Source organism: Anopheles maculipalpis, chromosome 2RL (assembly GCF_943734695.1).
Source record: "Anopheles maculipalpis chromosome 2RL, idAnoMacuDA_375_x, whole genome shotgun sequence".
Classification (NCBI taxonomy): Eukaryota; Metazoa; Arthropoda; class Insecta; order Diptera; family Culicidae; genus Anopheles; species Anopheles maculipalpis.
Genome location: NC_064871.1, coordinates 35,991,495 through 36,013,438, shown reverse-complemented (window position 1 = coordinate 36,013,438; position 21,944 = coordinate 35,991,495). Strand labels below are relative to the sequence as shown.

At 42.5% G+C, this 21,944-nt stretch overlaps 1 protein-coding gene across 1 annotated transcript in view; it reads left to right on the top strand.

Moving 5' to 3' along the window:
- Window positions 1-14,736: 14,736 nt before the first annotated feature.
- Window positions 14,737-21,944, top strand: part of LOC126557614 (acetylcholine receptor subunit alpha-like 1) — a 43,520-nt gene continuing 36,312 nt past the window's right edge. Inside the window, exon 1 of the mRNA XM_050213456.1 lies at window positions 14,737-14,872. The gene's annotated coding sequence lies outside the window, so the exon portion shown is untranslated. The remainder of the gene's footprint in view (window positions 14,873-21,944) is intronic.

The window sequence follows — 21,944 nt, the reverse complement described above, 5'->3', positions numbered from 1 at the left end:
GTCCGGGCGGGTCGGCAAATGTGACTGTGTGTGTGCGAATGTGTTGTGGTAGTGTTTGTATTCGGGCACCCTAAGGATACGACAGGGCATGGTGATGTTGCTGGTACTGCTGCTGCTAGTGTAGACGCGCCTCAGTGTCAAATCGGTGACGTGCCAGCTGCAATCCACGTCATCGCTAGGGCAAACGGAGCTCGATTGGGCAACGCATTTGGCTAGCAGTAGTAATACAGGGCCGGGTCGTTAGGGCGAATTGGGCTAACGGTTTCATCCGATAGTACGGGGAGGTCATAGTCTAGGTCACGGTGTGTTTTACGGGACTTTAGTAATTTAGTCACTGTTTTGGGAGGGCGGGTGGTGGTAAATAAGCTGGCGTAGTGCAGACTGCATGAAGAGTGAACTTGTCCCTTATGATCCGACACTTGCTGTGTGTGTGAAGATTGAAAGTGGGCCACGATAATAGAAGTATCCTTTGTGATGGTTGCTGCCTGGCAGTGTGTGGGCGATATGGTGAAATGGCAAGTGAAAGAGACATCAAGCGAAAGTTGTTCTTATGGTACAAACAAAATGCATTGTCATGTGAATGTATTTCGGGTGGTATTTATTACGAGCGAAAGACGCAATTGATAGTAAAATGCCCTCATCACGTGATCTTTGATCTAGTTAGATCTAGTAAGAAGTTGTGAGGGACAACAGCATAGGCAAAGTATTAAAAGTGTTCTTTATTGGTGTGTGAATGTGGGCTTATCAAAATTTCTGTGGTAGTCAATGGTCTACCTTGCGATGCATTATTCATTTAATATATTTCTGTAATGCAGTTTAGTAATTACAACTAATATACAATTGATACACTTTAGTTGGGAGGCAATTGTTCCTCTGTACCTCAAAGATGTTTGCCATACAAGGAGTGTGTTCGGTTAGAATAAATTCGTGTTAAAGTCCCACAATTGTCATATAAAGCTTCTAGCATTGAGTGAGAAAAACTGTGTTCTTCTAATAGTTTCCTTGTAATACACCAAACGCTGATTTTGAAAAGAATTATGTGAAATTCGTATGATTGAAACTATAAACTGTAAAGGAACATTCGTTTGCATACTGTCAAAGTGGACAGAAAAAACGGTTAACACCGGAACCTACACGTATTCAGCAAAGTGTTTCATCTGTCAGCGGTGTTGCCCGTACTCTCGTCCTAAAGAAGGCTTTTACCTTTACTGTTTGGTAACGAATTGAATCAATTTCACTACCACCAGCTCAGCTTACTATTTAGCATGACGACTTTTCGTGTGACGTGAGCGATTAGGTCATTTTACAACCTGTTAACGGGGTGGTGAGCTTACGGAGCAGTAGACCTGGAGAAGGTGAGCTAGTCAAATCAGCTCAGTGCTCGGGTCTAGAAGGAAGACGTTGGGACGTTTGTTTATTGTTAGTGGTGCATCGTTGACCTGACGCTTTGATCTTACGACAAGCTGTAATTTATGCACCGTTTCACCGAGACACAGTGTTGTAGATTTTGGAGCAGCAACAGCTCTATGATGTGGTGAGTGTTGATTCAAATGACAGCTTGACATCCGTGGCGTTGAAGCGAAAGGGTTCGGGGTATGTTCTTCCTGGAAGTGTCAGCCACGCAAAGCCGTATAAAGAGATTATATAAAGAGAGGAAACGTAAAGCGTTTCCTCCTCTTAAATAAATATTAATAGACTATAAGTTATTATTATAGTTGTCCCTTGATTTTTAAGTAAATGTTAGTAGCATTGCTAATGTTGGATCACTGTAAAGTAACCGCAAATTAGTAGTATTCAGGTCACGGAATTCAAATTTCCCATTCAGCTCAGCAGGAGCCGATCCGATCGTTAGCTCAAAACATGTGTCCCATTCCGTACTTCCCGTCCTGCCGTGAGTCGTTAAAATTAGTTGATAGAGAAAACCTGTGACCCAGCATCGGTTGTAAGCTGGCCCGGTTTCGTTGGTCCTTGCCTAAACCTTGATGAGTTTCGTTTCAACTGCTCACTCCTTCCATCGGCTTCTGCTGCTAACTTTACTAATCAGCTTGAACGATCCAGCGAAAGGTGGGCACACCCGATACACCCATGAGTGCATAAAACTCAAACAACTGGCAGACAGGCGGTGCATAATGATGATGGTAGCAACATGCCGCGTTGACGGCTACGGATTCTCGCAATTGCTCTAATCACGTCCGCTGCACTTGCTCGAAACAAATCATCCTGCATACGGGACGGATTTGTTGGGAGTCATGAACGTGGCAGTCACCGGTTCGTTGCGATTCGTCGTTCAGTGTTAGGAGTGGTGCGTTTGCCAGATGATAAATCGCTGTACTTTTGATGATAACGACGCTGTACATCAACGCGTCATAATGAGGCCGATGGCAACGGTGAGGATAATGATGGCCGTTTCCCATTCCCGGCAGAAACACACACACACTAACGGAACGGAACGGAAGGAAGTATTCGCCCGTTGCACGAAGTACGGCGAGGAAACAACTTTAAAGCGTGAATGGATTACTTTGGCTTCGTTGAATGTTTGCAGAAAATTAATAATTAAAAACATTTTGTAAAGCACAGCGAAACACATTCCCCTCCGCCCCATTTTCTGCCAACAAGCGGTAGGTAAATAAAGTTGTTTATGTTGCACGAGCTGTTGCCTCTGCCGCACACTGGGAAGGAGGCGAAGCGAAATTGTAGCAGTAAAATGCAGAAACGATTCAAATAAACTGTGCAAAAACGCAGAACAACTAGCTATTAGGCACGGAAGGCAAAAAGTTTGCCTCTGTGTTCTGGCACACACACACAGAGACACCACACAAAGGCGCACTTTTTGAGATAGCTTTGTTCGCAACTCGGTCACGAGGTTGGATATTAAAAGTGTCTCAATGGCAAGCCCCGTGCCGGAAAGTGGGAAGTTCAATAAAACGATCATTTTTATCGCGTTTCGCGGATTGTTCCGCATTGTGAGGTTTGATAGTGGTGGTGGTGGTGATGATGTAGGTTGTTTCGTTTGGTATAAGACGAGCAAAGTGAACCTCAAATTAAACTTGATGCCAAGGGTGTGTTAGTGTCATGTTCTTTTTTGCATCCAAGCATTATAGGCTTAAGCGAAATGGTGATTCCGTAAGCTGCACTTGTTGTGTTGGCGTTGGCTTTGGACATAAATTATTACAGTTTATTATGCGGGAAAGTAAACTTTATTAGCACGTTGAATTATATTAAGAACATGTTTCTGCACAGAGTCCTCCTAAAGGGCAATTATTTCCACATCCGAGATGTAATACATTGTGGCTAGAAGTTTTAAATTCAATCGCTTCCTATCACTGCCAAAGTCATTTATTTTCACATCATGAAGTTACATTAAATAATGTTCTTGTTTTTTTTTATGTTCCTCGTTCAACGCTCAACATTTTCCAACCTTTCCGATGAGTATCGGTTTCATGCGCTCCTCGAGCTTCTCGATAACATAATATCCCCTCGATGATTGATCTACTTTCAGCGTGGGAAGCGCATCGCGCCAAACTGCCCGAGTGTCGAACCGTCGGACGGTGGACGAGCGAAAGAAAAGCCACGCGCAAAAACGAGCGGACGCCCTGTGGCTGCATGGCTGCATGGACAAGTGTATAATTTAATTTCACTCATTTTGAGCAGACAAGAGACCGGCAACTGGATATCAAGTGGGTGCTCCAGCCACAGGGTGAAAAGGTTTAGAATGGGCAAACGGTGTGATTCGTCGTCGCTATTTATTTCACCACGGATGCATCGTGTGTATCGGGCGGCGTGAGTGCCGACCGTGCGGGGCGAGTTTTTCATTTTCTCCCGCTTTTGTGTATGTGTGTGTGTGCTTGTAGATGGAGAAAAACGAACAATCTTGAACGGGGTGTGCCTTTTTGCATGTGCTTTACTACTCGAACGATCTTGATAGTGATTATATTGATGTGTGGCGAGGGTTTGATGGTACTCGGCAGTCGGAAAGTAGGGCGATACGTTGCTGTCAGTTTTTGCAATCGGGTTTGAAACGGGGGAAAAGAGAAAAATTTCGCGTGTGTGTGTGTGTGTGTGTGTGTGTGTGTGTGAGGGAGAGAGAGAGCATGAATGTGCATTAACTAATCGACATCATTTAATCAGTGCATGTTTGTACAGTAGAGTGGGAAGGAAAGGAAGAAAATTACTTTAGTTCGCGTTGCAAGGATCGAGAATTTAATTAAAAAAAGCTTGAGTATTCTATTTAGTAAAAATATTTATTTTTCAAAATGAATATTGTGGCCATATTTTGAAACGCATAAAAGAAGAGACGATTTTTTTCTGTAATAAAAAAAACAGTAATGCTGACAAATTTTGAATGTGTTCATAAATTTAACATTAAAAAATCGAAAATGATTCCTAATCTAATAATATTCCAACAGTCCTATGTCACCGAATATCAGTGTTCTTTAAGCCTGATAAATATTATTAAAGTATTTCCTATGAAAACTACCAGGAATGTTATGGAAATCGTAATAACCTTGAACCGTATCCATTTTGTTACGTTTATTCTTCGACAGGTGTTTTGATTTCGTCCTATATCCTCGGTGATTAGATGGAAAAGAGGACGATCGTATGATGCAACGCGCGTACCAGCCTTGCACCGGATGCGTGTCTTGACGTTTAACCTTCCAACCCACGTTTACAGGCGTAGGTTGGAGCGTTAGCGCTTGCACATACATGAAGCAAAACTGATTCTATTTTTTTATAAACACGATGAACGAAACTCGATTGATATTTTTGATAGATACTGTTTGATGGGTGCTAAGGAATGTAAACAACAAGCCCGGTTTGATGGTACTGAAAATAGGAAATAAGACTAGACGAAACATAAAATCTTTCTCACAGAAACGAATTATCCATCCGTTTATGATGGTATTTCTATTTATTATTAAGTATGACGGCACGTTTTCGTATTGTAGTATTGATGGTTTGCGATAAAATTTTAATCTGACAGTCGAAAATGTATGAACACCATCATATATTTATATTTTTATCTGTTTAAAAAATTATAAAAAATTAAAATTAAAACAAAAGAATAGAAATATCTAAAAGAAATCTTATCCAGCGAAACCTTTTGATAATTCATAAGGATAGTACGTAACAAAAGGAAACAGTATCATATTTTCCTTCGGTTCACAAATTCAATCATAAAGTTACGGGCAACGCTTTCAGACAGGATATCGGCCGCTCGCCAGTAAGCTCTTTGGCTTTCGGTTTAAAATGTGATCCGCTCGGGTTTTTGTATGCTGGCAACATTGTGTTATGCCATTGGAAAAGCCAGCAAAATAAGTACATTTGAAAGTTTGAAGTAATTTACAATTGCTCGAAACTTTGGCAGGCTTCACTTCCGGCATGGAGGCGTGCGAGAACAATACTGCTTTCATCGAACACTTGGTCACTCCCCAACCGTTGGGGAGGGAGTCACAGCAACTGCGTACGCGCTTAAAAATTTCATGCTACCGGGTAGCGATAATCAAGTTTTCCTTATCGTTTGCCGTAATGCTTTTTGGATTTTTTTTTCTCCATCCGTTCTTCTCCACAGGATTTACTTGTACGCCCCTTTTATGCCACCATCAGCGCATCCCCCATCCGGTAGTGTAAGAAGTGGGGTGGTGTGTTACTATACAGCCAAAGCGTGACGGTGTGTTCGAATTTGCGTTCTATATTGCAAGCGTTTCGCCCTTCTTCTCGGGTGGAATGGTTATTTTGTTTTTCTTTTTGTTATGTTAATGGCGAGAAAAAAGTCTCTCCCTCCTTAGCCGGGCCGTGCGACCGGGTTGTGTCGGTGAGCGCATACGTACTTTTTTGGGTGGTTCGAAAATGAAGCATATTTGTTGCTGGTATCGTTAACTCTTGTGAACAAAACAAAAGCTCACCAAACAACAGTTCTTTTCGAGTTGGAACGAAAGTTTCCACGCAAATACGATGATGATGGGGACGAGCTTTTTTGTCACCGTACACATGATATGACTGCTGAAATGGTGGGAAAATAGGGAAGACAGCAAAAACACACACACACACACACACACGCTTACAACAAAGACACATGATTTTTCTCAAGCAAGCACCGAACGCATTGTACGCAGGAACAATCTAACTAAAAAAAAAAAACAAACCACCCCTCGCAGCAACCCGCCGGCACTTGAGCTTGAGCTGCAAATCGCGGGCAGGACTTTCGTGTGAAAATGCTACCATCGTTTTTTGCTTCTCCATTGGAATGTCTGCCATTGTTTTGTTCTTAATAAGTGAAACCATGATGTGGTGGGGCGTGTGCAACAAACCCGGGCAACCGGGAAAACCCGGAACAACAAGAAGCTAAAATCAACATCTTCGCCATGGTTTCCCGGTTGATAGTATGCAGGCCTCGGTTTGCTACAAATGATAGAGCTCGTTAAAATAAACATGTATGCTTGTCCCGTCAGCGATATGCGAATGGGGGAGGGGGACAACATGTTTTTGTTGTTGGTTGTCGTTGCTTTATTCTGGGAATGTTTGTGGCAACGTTCACGCACAAAAGAAACGGAAGAATGGGATACCGTCACCGGCCTGGGTGGTAAATAAAGCAAGAGAGAGACCGAGAGCTGGGTTGTGTGTTGTGTGTGGGTGTGTGTTTGCTCTGGGAGCGGCAATGTGGGCAACGCTATCCTGCCGCTTGGTATCTACCAAAAGCGCAAACGCAACTTCCTGCCGTACTACCTCAACAGCGTTTTGGTTTTCTCTGCGGAATGATAATGATACGATACAATTTTTGCGATTCGGTAAGGAGCGAGCTTCGTACTAGCAGGCTGGCATGGGTGCGCCAGCCCTTAAAGGTTAAAATAGCATCGCTTAAGCCTGGTGTGCCCGGTTGTACATCTGCTGATTGGAGTTCATTTTCGGCAAAAGCTTTGAATTGAGTGTGCTGGCGTATCTTTTTTTTGTGTTTTGCTTCGTTTTGCTGTCGTCTAATCCAATCGAACTGGCGCAAACAGGGCGCGGGATGGCGATGTGATTACGTGTGACAGCTGCTACTTTTGCATCACTCGGAAGGGTTTCAGCGCGATCATCATCATCATAATCAACAGCCGCACGCCGATGGAAAGAAATGAACCAAATATTCCCAAAATATGAATACAGTGTCCCTAGACGGATACGTCGTACTGATATTGCGAGAGTTAAACAGAAATTGATTCAAATTCGGTGAGGTTTAGCAAAAAACAAAAAAAAAAATCTCAACCCGAAAATCCTTTTCGCCACCGATTAGTTTTGCATGTTTTGCTACACTTGCTTAAAACCATGGAGTCCCTTTTTTGCGGGCAAAAATTTATGCAGATAAACGTGCACTGACGTACCGAGCTGATAAAGGCCGGTGTAAGGTAATGTAAACAAGCTTTATACATAACCATTGTGAACGGTGGAACTTTTCGAGGTGCCTTAGCATACCGGCATATTACGGTACGGTTTGCTTTTTCCGCGTTTGTTCAACCACAGCGTGTATGTAGCCTCCGGCTCGTGGACACCGAGCACACCTCAGGATGACGATATGGAACTGTAGTTTTTACGGATTATTTCGAAAGCAAAATATTGCCATCGTCACCATTGCCATCGGGTGGTACCATCTCGGAAGCATGATCTGGCAGGGCTGGACGTTGTGGATCGATTGTGTTCCAATGTGTTTCTGGCGGTTGCTGGATTAGGGAGGATTATTTTGTACAATAATGACACCCGGTTGTGAGTGTGTCAGCATAATAGGCTGTTCTGAGTCGATAATGTGAAGGTTTTAGGTTAGGAATAATTATAAATTGTTTAAAATAAGTATGCAGACAGCTGTTTTGTTCAAAAAAGATAGGATTATGTATGTGTGTTTAGTTTTTATTCAATTTTTTTTAAATAAATTATTGTCTCATGACGTTGAAGATTAATTGAAGATGAATCAGCGTTAGATGTTATTGCTTTGTGATCGGTGTATCTTGATTGCTTCTCCTCTCACTCTTGCCTGGAGCTCGTCCGGAAAAGACAGGAGCTATGTTTAGGCCATGGTTAACGATAGAAAAATGTGTTTGTGATAATTTACTACTGCACTACAGTGTTACATAACCATTTATGTGAGAATCAGTTAAACATCAAAAGAAGAAGATGGGTGACTTTCGTTTAGTTCACTTTATTTATTCTCCAATTCGCACGTCCTTCACCTTCGACATTTCGCGTTCAACTGACCTCCCGACCCAGCAGCGCGCGCCGCTTAAATACCCCCCTTCGCTCACTCGGCGCTCGCCACGATATCGCTATCTCGTTTCCCTACTTCACACGGCCTTTCCTCGACCGATCCTTTCGCCCCGAAGGATCCTCACCGCAATAAAACCGATAGGGTTTCATATGTGACGAAGCCGTCGACGTCACTTTTGGCCCTTCGCCATTGATCTTTTCTACGTCATAGCGATCATGTGGACGAACACTGGTTACCTTATATGGTCCAAGGTACTCAGCTGCGTACTTCCTTCCAGGCCCGAACTGCGTCCGCTTAATCACCACCAGGTCGCCTTCGCGGTAAGTTGTAGCCGACCGCGCTCGTAAGTCGTACGATCTCCGTTGTTCTTCTTGGGCTTTCTCGATAGAAACCCTGGCACCAGCTCGAGTCTGCTCTCGTTGATCGTGATGTTGGGCCACTCGAATTTCTTCCATCAGCTCACCTAGTCGTAAATCTCCTTCGTGTCTCATCGGTACCCCAAACATCGCTTCAAAAGGAGTAACACCGATGCTCTGATGTGGGCTCGAATTAATCCACCGCTGAATATTGGCAACGTGCTTATACCACTTTGCAGGATCGTTTACACCCATCTTTCGCAACATAGCAATAATCACTTGATTTACCCTCTCTACCTGCCCGTTCCCGCGCGGAACACCTGTCGTAACTTCCACACGCTCGATATCCTGATCCTCACAATACCGCTTAAAATCGTTTGACGTAAACGCAGCCCCTTTATCGCTAATAATACGCCTTGGATTACCAAATACCTCGCTCTGTGTTGCTAATCGCTGAATTACTTCAAATGAATTCGTCGTTTTAGTAGGATATATCCAAGTGTACTTACTAAACGCATCAACTACTACAACAAATATTTATACCTTTTCTCCGTAATGTCCATTGGACCCAAATGGTCTACGTGATACGTGTCTAACGGAACGTCACCTTTCGCGATTGGGTATAATAAACCGTCAACTTTTCCCCTTTTACGCTCTGCGAGGATACATTTCACACAACACTCAATCGTTTGTTTTATTTTCTCACTCGCGTTTGGAATGTAAAACTCCTGTTCGATAATACCCTCTATCTTACGAGCTCCTAAGTGACCCTTTTCGTGTATCCTACGTATCAAATCGCTTTGCATCCCCGATGGTACCACAATCACTTCCCTACCTTTCACTACTTTCATCAGCAGCCCATTGCACATGACAAAATCTTCAAAAGATTGCGTTTTTAACAATTCAATAATTGCCTTCGCACGCTCGTCACTTTGTTGCATTTTTCTGATCGCTTCTATCATAGGATCGCTTTTCACAATCATCACCGGTGCCCTGCTCAACGCATCCACATGCTTCATCGATGAACCTGGCCTATGAACCACTTCATATTCATACTCTTCGAGCATCAAAGCCCATCTCGCGATTCTTGCCGACAGTTCTTTCGATTTTAAAGTATGCCCAAACGCTGCACAATCTGTAACGATCTTAAACTTGATGCCTAAGAGATACACACGAAACTTTTCAACAGCGCGAACCACCGCTAGCACTTCCAAATGATACGCACTATAATTCTTCTCCGCGTTTGATGTTTGTTGACTCATGAAGGCAACAGGATGAAACTTGTCATCGTCACTCTTCTGCATAAGCGCAGCACCATAACCGTACTTTGACGCGTCCGTATGGAGCTCGGTTTCGGCACTTTCGTCGTAGATCTTTAACACCGGATCGGTCACCAAACACCGTTTCAACTCGTCAAAACTCGAACGCTCCTCTTCACTAAACACAAACTCAACACCTTTCTGAAGCAAACTTGTCAAAGGCTTCGAAATTGTCGCGTAACCAGCAATAAATTTTCGGAAGTAACTCGTAAGTCCCAAAAATCTTTGTAGCTGCTTCACATTTTTCGGTTCCGGAAAAAGCTGAACCGATCGCAACTTACTCGGCGCTATGCGATAACACCCGTTGCGAATCACATACCCGAGATACTCCACTTCATCCTTTAAAAATTGCGATTTTTTCCAATTGAACTGCACACCGTTCTCACTCGCGACATTTAACAATTCCTTCAACGTTTGAAAATTACTTTCCTCATCTAATGAAGGAATTATTAAATCATCCACATACACCAACACACGCTCACTCTTGATGAATTCCCGAAACACATCCGCTACAAACCGGCTGAAACTCGCTGGACTATTGACCAACCCGAAAGGCGTTCTAAGAAACTCGTACTGGCCTGTGTGGGTAACAAAGCCTGTGTACCGCTGGCTCGACTTTTCCACAGGAACATGAAAAAACGAATTTTTCAAGTCAAGTGTGGTAAAAACTCTGGCTGACTTCAAGCGATCGATTTGATCTTCTATGTTCCTCATGGGAAAACAATCCTTAATCATTTTTCGATTAAGTCCGCGATAATCAACACAAGCGCGTAAGGAACCGTCCTTTTTTCTCGCTAACGTTACCGGACTCGCAAAATCACTCTCACTTTCTCGAATTATTCCCGCGGCTAACCACTCGTCGATTGTTTTCTCCAGCACCGCCTTTTCACCCGGAGCAAAACGCCTTGGCGACGAACGCACAGGCGTCTCGTCATGCAAAATAATTTTCGTCTCAACACGACTATTCACGTTTCCCGCAGGTTTGTACCCCGAAATAACAGCCTTTACTCTTTCCGAAAATCGAGGAGACACATCCAAATTGTCTTCATTGTCACACACAATAGAAAACATTTCATCCGTTGAACCATATGGCCTGACTTTGACACCCGCCGTTGTCATCGTAACTTCAAAATAGTTCAAGGAATCTCTGCCCAATACTGCATCGTAAGACATGCTTTCATTTGGCACCACAAAAAATCGCACACCACTAAAAACGTTATCATCCACCGTAACGTCCACCGTGAACATGCCGATCGCCTTTGTTCTCATGCCACCAAAGCCCTGGAACCACATCGAAGTATCGATCAGCGGTGATCCCTCGATTCTTTTGTAACAACCTATTGTCACCAAGTTTTGGTTGCTTCCACTGTCAAACAATGCCTTGACCGATGTTTTGTTTAACACGACATCAACCATTCCCACCGATTCTTCCGTCACGTTTATTTTCGCAGGAACGACGCTTTTGTTCCGCGCACACTCGCTCGCCTTATGACCGTACTCACGACACGAGAAACATTTCGGACCACCCTGTGTCTGCGCGCACGCGCGAGCTTGGTGTCCTTTGTTTCCGCAATTGTAGCATCGCTGCTCCGCCCGTTTGTCAACGCGGCTACTGGATGACAAAACTCGTTTGTTTTCTTCTTTATCTGTCGTTTTCTTCTTTCGAGCCATGCGCACTTTTTCAAAATTGAGCAACTTTTCTTTTAACACTCGAATTGTTTGCGCCTCGTACAGCAATGATTTGAAAAAATCATCGTCGGTCACACCGTTCACGATGTACTCGCACAAGCTTGGTTCGTCTAAATCAATTTGGGCAGCAATTCGTTGCATTTCGTAAACGTACTCTCGCATCGTCTCGGCCGTTTCCTTCTTCCGATTTGCGAGAATCCGATGCACATCACTCGACCTCACAAATGGAGCAAATTCCGTGATCAGCTCTTTTTTCAATCTCGCATAAGTTTGCACATTACGCAAAGACGACACGAACTTTCTTGCGATTCCCGTCATCTTTTTACGTAACATGATTAGCTTTTGTTCGTCATTCCATCCTGCTGACTTTGATACGGAATCGAGGTGTGCCAGCCAAATACGCACATCGTGCCCATCCTCTGCTCCAAACGTCTCAATGCTATCTTCCACATCTCGAAATGCGTAAACGCGTTGCGGTCGTTTAGGCGTCGAGATTCGCACAGCAGTTTGAAAAGGGTCTTCTTCCGTTTCATCGTCATCCTCGGCAACAAAGCTATCACCTTCTTCCGGAAGATCCAGATCCGCTTTTTCCTCGGAATCATCATCGCAACTCTCGTACGGTTGGTTACCCGCGTAGTTTTCGACGTCGTCTATGGCGTTAGCTGGTTCTGCTCTGTGTCCACTCCCGGACGGACCGGCGTTGTCCCCTGACGCAACCGTCGCTCGGTATTTCACAATTCGATTCGCGATTTCCACTTTTCCTGCAGTGGTTTCTAGGCCAAGCCTCTCACACTCGCGCACCAACCCAATCTTCGTGAAATCTTCACAAAGCTCCTTGACCGTTGCCATTCTATCTCTCTCTATCTTTCACTCACAAAGCCGACACACACACTACCACACAATTTTCTCGCGGCTTCCCGCACTCACGCACAAATGTCACACTAGTTGACTCGTAAAATTCACACAGAATTTTCACAGGCAGGTTGCTGTAAAGCCTCGCTAAATTTCTTCACTCGGATTGCTTCGGAAAGCCTCGCTATCCCTCACGGATTCTCACTGGTTGCTAAAATAAAGCCTCACTAATTGCTTCACAAGCCTCACTGATTCGCACGGATTGCTACGAAAGCCTCACTGTTCATCTCTTTCACAAAACGTCTCACTATTTGCCTTCATAAAAAGGCCTCACAGTTTTTTGCTATTTAATCACAAAATAGCCTCACGAAACATCACACTATATCGCACCGATTGCTTTCATCGCAAAAGCCTCACTCGTTTGGGAAAACAGTATCCCGGTTGAGCCCCCATGTGAGAATCAGTTAAACATCAAAAGAAGAAGATGGGTGACTTTCGTTTAGTTCACTTTATTTATTCTCCAATTCGCACGTCCTTCACCTTCGACATTTCGCGTTCAACTGACCTCCCGACCCAGCAGCGCGCGCCGCTTAAATACCCCCCTTCGCTCACTCGGCGCTCGCCACGATATCGCTATCTCGTTTCCCTACTTCACATTTATGTTTATTTTTTGTTCTTTAGTTCACTGCCAATATTTTGCTTCATTACCTTTTAGTCCATTTGTCTAATTAATTGGCTTTTAAATAGTCGATCTTTGTCCTCTCTCTTAATTACATTTTTCTTGTCTTTTTTCATTCGCAGATAATAGTCAATTGGAACGTAAATCAAGGCACTCTCTACGACAGACGAATTGGTGGACAGAGATGGAGTCCAATTTAGTGTTTAAATCGAATCGTCCGTCATTCCATTAAATATACTAAAGACGCAAAGTGGGATACAACGCCAGCAAGGAAGCGATAAAATTCACCCACCAGAGCCATCCGTTATCTACTCTGGTATTGAAGTTCACCCCAAAAAATAAATATCGCGCCACAACTTCTTGTCACACCGTGCTTGGGTATGGCAAACCAGCAGCTTCCAGCTAAAAACCACGGCTTTCCAGCGAGGTGAGATAAAGACGATTGGAATTTCCGTCGCTTAAAGAATGTGCTTGCCATCCTGCACACATGTGGTGGATCGACGATGCATTGCATGGCAGTGACAGTACTAGACAGTGTTTTAGTGCAAACGTCAGTGGCAAAGCTGCGGGATAGCGTTGGTGCTGTTCGATACTCGGCAAAGTAAGCAGCCCGATCGCTCGCGGTAAGCGCGATGCCCAGCGCGAACGTACCCCGTTGCACAGCGTGAGCAACGACGGACGGTGCTTTGTAGTGAATAATTTTAAAACTAGCATGAAAATTCCAAACGTCACTTTTCGTAAAAATAACACAAATTTCCTACCGTACCGATTTCGAACAGTGTGTATGCAAGCTCGCTAAAGTTAGCTAAACTACAAGAGGCGGAAAAAATTGATAAGTTAAAAAAGGAATTGATGCCAGCAAGCGATTGATTGATATTACTATTTCATAAATATTATTATGATAATGTTTAAAATAATCACATTGTGAGTATCGCGTTCGATCAGTGTCAAAAAAAGTGTCCAAACAATCAAATCTCAAAACCCCGACCTGTTGGGCTGCTGCGACCTACACCCCCTATCGCTGTTCCATCGTAAATGGGTGTTGTTTGTATCTGTGCGTTGTGAGTGTTCATGTGTCATCGGTATACTATTGAAGCTATTGTGCGTGTGTGTGTGTGAGTGTGTCTGTGTGCATTCTTTCGCTAAAATATTCTTCCCGATCGTTGGTGGGGCGCCGATGGATCACTCAAGGATTAAAGGCAAACGGTCAACTACCCTCAACGGTGGCGGTGAAAGTGATTGAAGTATAATAACTAGCAGCCATTTTCATTGCCATTAATTGCTGCTGTCATTGCGTGTCAGTTCGTTACCCATAGTTACCCTAGCGCCGCGGAATATCATCAACAAATCGTCCATCTGAAACGTATCAGAGTGAGTGTTTGTGCGTGCGTGCGTGTGGTGGTGAACAGCGCAGTGTGTGTGTGTGTTGGTGATTCGGGAAAGTCCTGCATAGGAGTTGTCTCGCGATCCGTTTGATAAAGATTACACAACAATCCCACGTCCTATCGGCCTGTTCCACCACTCACTCGCTGGTGTCAACTGCGTGTGCGTGTGTGGGTGCTACAGTGTCTTTCGGTGGGTTCGCCTGAGTGTACAGATTTGTTGCAGACAAACTTGGACGCGACGGCTCTGAGAACGGCGCCATTCAACGAAGGTGCCAAAGGTGCCGCCTTCCTTAAGAAGGAGGCTCCGTATAGGCGCTAGGCTGCCAGCTGCAGGCGATGCACCGGTTTGCGGATCGACCGTAAGTACCACTGCGTTCAAATGTATAGTTTTCGCATAATTCGCTTTTTTTTTCTAGCAGGCAGATGCCTTGCAAGGACCTTCTTAAATGAATATAAATGATGACGGCCAAGCGTTTCGTTCGCCAAGTCGAGCTAATGAGAGGAATAGAGAGCGCGAGAAAGAGAGAGCGAGAAACAGTTGGCCGAATTCCTTTGGCTGCGGCAACTAAGTTCCACTGGTCGCCAAGTTGTTTTAGTTTCTTCTATCTCTCGAAACATAGTTTTTGTCTTGCCCAAGGCAACTAATATGTTTCGTCCGTACGGTCTGGGTCATCGCCTACACGCTTGGAGTTCGTATTTCAGATGCACCTCGGCACCGGTACCAACCACCTTTCCCTGACTCCACAGGGCACCCGAGATTGTTTTGGTACGGGTTTCTGCGGTCAGTTCGTTTCGTTGGGGGTAAACAATTTCTTCCGAGCAGATACGCATTGCAATGCCAGAGAGTGCCTTTGGCAACGGTTGAGTTTTGCAATCTAAATTCCGAGGTCAAATTCTGGTACTTGAATTCAAGTGCACATAGGCTTTGCAAGTGGGTGGTAAGTTGTATGGACGTAGAGCACTCTACCGACGCAAGTGCACGAGTGCATACAGTTTCAAAGTTATGTTTTTTTTTTCTTTCGTGTCATCTTATTTCTTGGCTGCAATGCATTAATTCTGGCAATGGAAAAATCCTTCGCAAAACTTTTTCTTCGAAAATGATTCCTGCGTGCATACAATAATGATTTCCTGTTTATCTGTTATGAAACCAAAACCCCAAAAAGTCCTTTTACTTTAGTCTTTGCCTCACGTCCCGCTTTCAAACATCAAACTAATCCAAAGCTGCTTCACAAAAAAGCAAGCATCTCGTTAAATTGTAATTCGTCTTCCAATTCAATTTTCAAGATCAAATCTATGGCATCATTAATAAAAACAGAACTGCCAAGACTTTTGCCTAGCCTGAAACCGGATAAGCCTCCGCTTGAGCATTGCGGTTGTCTACCATCAGCCGAACATTTTCGCTGCGGTTGATAAAAACAAAACAAAATTCAATCATCAGCTTCCTTTGTTTTCTTTTTCGTATGTCCATCGTTAGTGTAACATGTCCAAATGGCTCGAAGTCATTGACTGGTAAGAGACTGTTAAAAGCCACGGGAGTAAAGCGCAAGAAGAATTATGTTTTACATAATCCGGTCAGATGGTTTTGCCAAAAACTGAATGTATAAGGTATATAAGCATTACTTTGGAATTTAACATGTTTTTTAAATATTGGTTAAAAGAACTAACATATTTGATTTTATATTTTATGGGAAAACATTTGGTATATTCGAGAAGCGGTCCAAGACAAAAGTAGACTTTAAAAGAATATTTTTTCCCTTGATCTTAATATCTGCGGATGGTTGGAAAAAAAAAATTTCCTCCAATTCTCATATTATTTTGAATAAATGAATGAAGATATCGTTCTTAGATATCAAGCGATGTTTTTTTTCTATTATGTTTCCTACTACTTCCTCTTCTTGCTATCAGGGAGTAAGGTCTGTCCATGTGTATCTTCGAGTCTCCTACACGCTTGCTCCGCGTATTGAATTAACGGCGAATGTTTCGGAGAAAAGCTTCTTATCGAATTGATTTTATTATGTCCTTCATGCTCATAAATCTGTGCGAAAAGGAGGCAAAATGTTTGATATCGGTTGGGTTGGGCTTGGGATTTTTTTTTAGCTACGCGACGATCCGTCCTTGCTTCATTCGTGTGCATTCAGTTTCATTTGCCTTCCATCGATTGCTTAACGCTTTAGAAAGCGGGTGTTCATTTTGATTGCTGTCATTTAAAATGAGTCAAACATTATAGAATTATACAGGGTTGTATAGATATCTAATCGATTAAGGTTTTCCTTCGATCTGGTAAAATGTTTATTTCATTGCAGTGTTTCCAAAGCAATAGTAAGATGCTCATTTTGTTTCCTTGGTTATTATATTTCCGAGGTTCACATTCAATTCAAGTTTAGTCATATGATGGCAACGCAATATATTCACTCTGCTTTGATTTCTTCGATTGATTTCTTAACTCAATTCATAAGGAAACATTAGATCTATTTTCCCGGAATATATTTTGCCCGCTATATTCTGAAGAGTTATATGCAGACGCCCATCAACTAATTAAATTAAAATCTGGTAGTTAATCATCGCTTAATTAGCCGTAAAGCTTCTCGACTGCATTATTGCTGCCAATTTGAAGTCATTTGCGATTCATCTTTTGAAGTTTTGATCTTGATTATCTTCACACATACCAAGGAAAATACATACATGGAAACGTACCGTTCAAGTGTTAATGAACGCTTCGTTACTGCGTTGCATCATGGGTGTGGTTGTTCGGTACGTTCTATCTCTCGCAGTCAAAATGCGAAGCAAATCGCTCCAATGTATTATCGCTTGAACAAACACTTTGACGCTAGCTAGCCGAGCGCGCCAAAGATGCTTTATGGGGTGGTCGAGGAGGAAGCCCGCGTTTCAAGAGGGGTGGGCAAATCTATTATGGATAATGAAGCTCAGTGTAAGGGTAAACCAATGCTCAAACACGTTTTGCCATTCATTCCAAGTTTATGCGATCGTGGAATGTTTTTTTTTTCACATCCAAGTTTCAATAAAGTAGCGACGGTATAGATGGTTCTTTACTGGCATATAGTACAGCTTACTGTGGCATCGAATGGTTTCTGTGTGTGTGTGAGAGAGAAAGAGAATGAAATTTTCCTTCTATTTTGCAGGGCGGAAGGTTATCATAATGATACAGGCTGAGTTTCGATTCAGCCCGAAACAACTTCCCTCAGACTTGAAACTTTTGTTCACTTTGTTGTTTTTCGTTGGTATCTGTGTGAGTGTTTGTGTGTATGTGTTTTTGTGTACAATACCAGTCCCAATCGAGCACCCTCAGCCTTACCTAAATTAGAGTGCTTTTCCAGAGACGCTTCTTTCTCTCTCTTCTCTCTCTCTCTGGTTCCTTTTTTAAGCAGCCTCGCTCTCTCTCTGTCTTTATCTCGTTTCATCTCGTATGTTTTACTCTCTTCGATCCATAAATGGCTTGTTGAAATCGATGGACAACTGGGCGCCAGCTTCAGTGCCGAAGAGAAAAAAAAGGTGATTCGAAACCGCATGCAAAAGAAACGTGGATAATGTGAAGTAAATCTCATAGCTCTTGACAATCCATTCTTAGGCAAAGGGAGGCAGATACTACGTGGCAATGGTCACAGCAGATGAACGATGAAAATTTATATCCTTGCGATGATTGTCGCCAGTGGATCATGCTGAAGTGAATCATTGCAATGATTAGCTAGAGTTAGTCGGTGGGGTGAATGGTGAAGTGTGCTAATCCATGAATAAATTGGGACGATATTGCTTTCGAACGCTATTGATTGGTAAAAACTCGAGGACTTTGAACTTCGTGTATTCTGTGTTATTACATTTATAATTTTCAGTAATATAAACTAGCCTTTTTTTGTATAGCATTTTTTTCTGGATATTTTATCATTCATTAAAAACTTGATTTATATTTTAACCACACAAAGGTTATTATCCCTTTTAACATCACTCCAGACGGCAACTTTTTTACAGCAGATTCCATGCCATCACCAATTCCATTGAAAACCCACCAGCTGGTGCTTTGTTTGATGAACTGTTCCGGCTGAACGGTCGTTTTGTCATGAAATATCCACAGTGCTGGATCATTATGAAAATAATTTATTCTCATTAACATAATCAAATGCAATAAATTTTGAACGCAAGGAGATCTTTTCATGGATAATGCTTGTGGGTTTTTGAATGGCATTGTTTTTTTTTTTTTTGCTGGCAATCTATTTGCAACACGATTAGTATTTTCCATCTGTGTTCATACTTTGGCTCAACGTTAGTTATATGATTCCCACAGGGCTAAATGTGTTTTGAACGTACCTTGGTGGCTTTTTTGAGAGGTATGCTGATAGCTGAGTTACGTTGCATGAATATTTCGATTATTCTGCTCACCGTGCAGGTTGTTATTCGTTTTGTTATGAAGGCAAACTTATTTGAGTTTATGTGTAATCAAGCAAAGTTTGATGCAGAGTTCTTTAAATTAAAAAAAATAAAGTTAGTTTTTTTCTTATTTATTTTCCAATAGACTCATAGACGTTGGTTTGCCTATGTTAAAGTTTCCAAAGTGTTTAAGTTTTTTTATTACTAAAGTAATGAGCAAAAATCTAGTTCAAAATAATTTCGATGGAGGCGCATGGTCCACGAAAATCAGTGAGTTTAGGTATGGAGGCGCCTGGTGTTTTGAGTTAGTGCATGGAAATAACAATGATATTGAAAGATAATCTTTCTATTTTCGTTTAATTTCGGATGCTTTGAGTTTATATTAATGCATGCGCCTAAATTTTGATGCAAATATGTAATAATTTTCTTGTTTATCGATTTACCTTGCTGATTGTATCTATTATTCCTTTTTTCATAAAATTTACCTGTAACTGGAGGTTTTCATGACTTAAGTCTGAAATCTAAAAAACTTTGTTCTGTTGTCCAGTTGAGTAATGATAAGCAGTAAACACGAAACATGTAAACACATCCCGAAGTGTTTGACTTTTCATGTTAAAAATTTGACAGATTTTAACACATTTCCATCTACTATATCTAAAATTTAACGTTTTGCGCCGTATGGTAAGGTTTAGAAGCATGATTCATGAAATATTAAAATAAATTAAATCTTAAAATTTGATGAAAATTCAGAGTATGTTAAAGTAACTGTGTTAAATACATAAAAGGATGGTATAAAGTTTGTTTAGTTATAATTTATAATTTTTTTTTTTTAACTGATTACTTGACACGAACTGACCTTATCAAACATGTTCGAATAAAATTCAATACAAACGATTAGTGACATATTCCAGGAAAACACTCAATTGTCGCTTATAATACCAATCAGAACACTCTCATACGTTATCAATTCTCACAGAAACAACATTTTATTGCTTTCGCTTTGTTGTATTCACCGTAGTTTAACAACAATACAAATCGAGTGCGAACTGTGTTCTTTACCCTCAGCTGCAAATAGTGTTGTTCTACAGGGAGATTGCCAAATCACACCATTAAATAATCTCATGATGTTGGAAAACGGAAACACAAAACGGCTAGAATGTGCATCATCTATTGTGATTGGTGGAGTTGCGCGTCAAACACTCGAATAATTCGACTTCAGCTAAAACTTGCAATGATCCAGTGAACTGAATGACAGTGAACAATGAAAAAAAAAAGCCCAGTCATGCTTGGCCGACAGCAAGTTCATCGCCGTACATCTCACCAGTACGAGCGGGTGCTGTTTCGACGGCATAACCGGATTCGCCGATCCGGTAGATCGCAGGATCGCTGTAGGCTCACACCCCGTACCATACAGGCACGCTCGCTGCAGGCACATTTAATGCGGCATTGTTCGCACACGCCATCGATAAATTTATCGCCGCATCATACATATTTAATTTACGCACAATCTCACCGTCTCTCGGCTTGAAAATCGCTCTAAATCCGACGCCAGCTTCCGGTGACGGTCGAAAATCTCATTGCAATTTCCCATAGGCCCTTCCGCGTTCGTGAGCGTTGGGTGGGCTGATCTGGCGTCGATGGCACTAGTGGCTGGTACGAGGCGCGCCAGGACAGGAACAAATTGAGATGTACGAGTGTGAATTTTATCACACAATCTTATCTCGGCAAGCAGAGTGGAAGTGCGATAGATTGTTTCATAAATCAAAGACTTGATCATTACTTCCGGCTTTGTTCGTAATGTCGAGTAGGCTACCAGGGCAGTTAGTCACTTGATAACTTTAAGCTTTTGAAGCAGATTACAAGTGATTTATCTATGAAAGCACTTAGAAAAATTCTGCTCAGCTTTATGCGATTGAATGCGTTATGTTTCGTCGAAGGAACATGCAGATGGTTGTTCTTAATTTAGGGATTGATGAAAATTGTTTGCTTTGGTCCTATATAGGAGTATTCTTTGGAACGTTTCAAAGCATCAAACGAATAACAAAAAATTGAAGGATATCTTACGAACACAAGCCACTGACCTGCTCACGAGTGTAATCTTAAAAGCAAAATACCACAAAATAAAGCTGATTTTCTTTGCTGATATTCCTTCAAAGCAGCTCTGAAATTTTGTACAGATTAATGTCATTAATTCATGCAAACCATTCAACTCGAGATAGCGAAACGATTGCTCTGCACATCGTTCCTTGGAAGGTACAGGCATTTAATTTGTGCCAACCAGCCACGGCAGACTTTTCGACCAAGCACATAAATCTCCACGATGAACCGCAATGAATGACAACCGAGTGGAGTAAAATTAATGAATTTGCTCGCGCGAAACGCACGCACCGTACACGATATGCCTCAAAAAAGCCGGAATCTTCTTTCAGCCTTTCCTGCCGGCCAAGTTAGCCAATACAGTCACGTTTTGGATTTCGTGGGATGGGATGGTTGTGTTTGGTCCTGTTGCCACATAAATATCCAACGGACATTCTCCTGTCCGAGGATTACCGTGACGGTTTTGGGGTTTTTGGGAAGAATGTTGCTGCGACACCCAGACGCGCGGTTTGCGGAGTATCATCATTAATCATTAAGTTAGTTCAACTGAGCTGGCCATCAGGATTTATGGTATCAGGATGAGGTGGGAGCAGCAGACGAAGCCAATGGACGGTGAGATGCGGCTCACATGCTCACCAGTTCAGACGGAAAGCTATCGTTTTGATAGTGAGCAAGCAGCACAGCTGCTGAGACAATTCCCTTCCCACGGGTAAGGGAAACTTTGCTTGTACCCAGGGATCGAACTATCTGTGGGCAGAGTGTAATTTGTAGTACAAGTTTCGGTCAGCTTCGAAATGAGTAACAGTAGCACGGGTAAACATAACATGATGCCACCGGAGCCGGTAATAATCATTGTTTGCGAAGTGCGATTTATTTGGACTCGCTTTCACCGGGAGCCAGTTTCAATTAGTGCAACATTCTATGCAATTGCAGTCTGTTGGATGAAAAGCATGG